Genomic DNA, 1,505 nt, shown 5'->3' on the forward strand with positions numbered 1-1,505 from the left:
GACAACCTGCAAAAGCAGCAGTCTCAGAGTAATATGAACAGAATTTTGAGAGATGACTACAGTAATATAGATTGTCAGGAGCTACTTTGTACCAGTTTACATGAGTGACGTGTGAGAAATCGGAGAGTGACAATTGTTTATTAAAAATTTCAAACCAAAGTGATCAACAAAATGGAAGCATTAAGACTACCACTACAGATCTACAAAGACAAAACCATAATACTTAATTTTATATTTATACAATGACAAAAGCCTTATGAAATGACAATGCAGCTGTAATAATTAAAACGATTATCCTACACTGAACTTGCCTACAATTTAGAGTAAGGGTATCCAAAGAACAGATGACCAGTTTCCCACAGTGAATATCTATGTATGAGCAGTTGCCAAGCAAAAGATAAAATATCCATTATCAACTGTATATTGTTCCTTTTATCTTAAGGACAGTAAAAAATAAACATGACTGTAACAAAAGGAATGAAGTGTCAGCAAAATGAAAGTAGACGATAAGATAATCATAAAGTTAGCCAGCATTTGAACTATCTCTTATAACTTGGTTTTGCTGGCAAATTCTTTCAAACCTTATTTTTCATGGTTCTGCTAACATTATAACTAGTTCTGTAGAGAAACATATTATTAAGCAGTTTAACCATACCAAGAGTTATTTTATTTGGCTGGTCACACAGTAAGTGTCTAGGGCTAAAGTTCCATAAACTGTGAACGATCTACATCAGGAAAGAGACTTGCACTTTCAGAATTTCAGTGACCAACCTAGTAGACCCACAATAACCAAGCAAACTACAGACTACTTAAAAGAGTTACTCATACTCTGCTGTCAGGATAATCCAGCTTTTCATAAGTAGTAACACAAAAGGTTTTACTTTATATAAACTTTAACAGCAAGAACTTTGATTTGTAATTTCTCTTAAAGGAAAGAATTGATCAAACAACCTCCAAATCTTTAGCAATGTTAACACAGATTCATTGTGTACATGTTATAGAATAGTATAACTTGTCTAGAGGTAGAGTCGACTGTCAAGACAACATGTAGTGTCTTGCTAGATCTTAGTCAATTCAGTTCAAGTGACCTATATACTGCCATCAACTACTATATTAAAATTACAATCGCAATTTCTAAATAATAATGAATCAATTAAAACAAACATCAAAGACTTCAGTGGAGCTGATAATTTGTAAGAAATTTTGGCATTGCAAAATTAATTTAAATAACTGTTATGATGAATTCACTTTAATAAAACTTTTGGATATTTTGGTGTCCAGGTCACCCTCTTTAGAGGCTGAAAAAGACAGTCAGGATATGAACAGGTGCAAGATTCTCGCAGGTACCATAGAATATTCCTGGTGTCACTGAGGACTATTGCATTAGCTTTCTTCCTGCACTACATGGGCAAGGCTTCAAGGGTGGTCATAATAATGGTGGTGAAGACAATTGTAGGGGGAGATGGTCAAACATATAGTATGTCTATTGCACTGAATGTTTGTTT

General features: G+C 33.8%; 1 protein-coding gene across 1 annotated transcript in view; it reads right to left on the reverse strand.

Annotated features, from left to right (window-relative positions):
* LOC135225671 (alpha-N-acetylgalactosaminidase-like) overlaps positions 1-150 on the reverse strand; it is a 33,836-nt gene extending 33,686 nt beyond the window's left edge. The window contains exon 1 of the mRNA XM_064265017.1: positions 1-150. This exon is cut by the window's left edge and continues 2 nt beyond it. The gene's annotated coding sequence lies outside the window, so the exon portion shown is untranslated.
* Between the last annotated feature and the right edge of the window lie 1,355 nt (positions 151-1,505).

The sequence above is a fragment of the Macrobrachium nipponense genome, chromosome 13 (assembly GCF_015104395.2).
Source record: "Macrobrachium nipponense isolate FS-2020 chromosome 13, ASM1510439v2, whole genome shotgun sequence".
NCBI classification, from domain to species: domain Eukaryota; kingdom Metazoa; phylum Arthropoda; class Malacostraca; order Decapoda; family Palaemonidae; genus Macrobrachium; species Macrobrachium nipponense.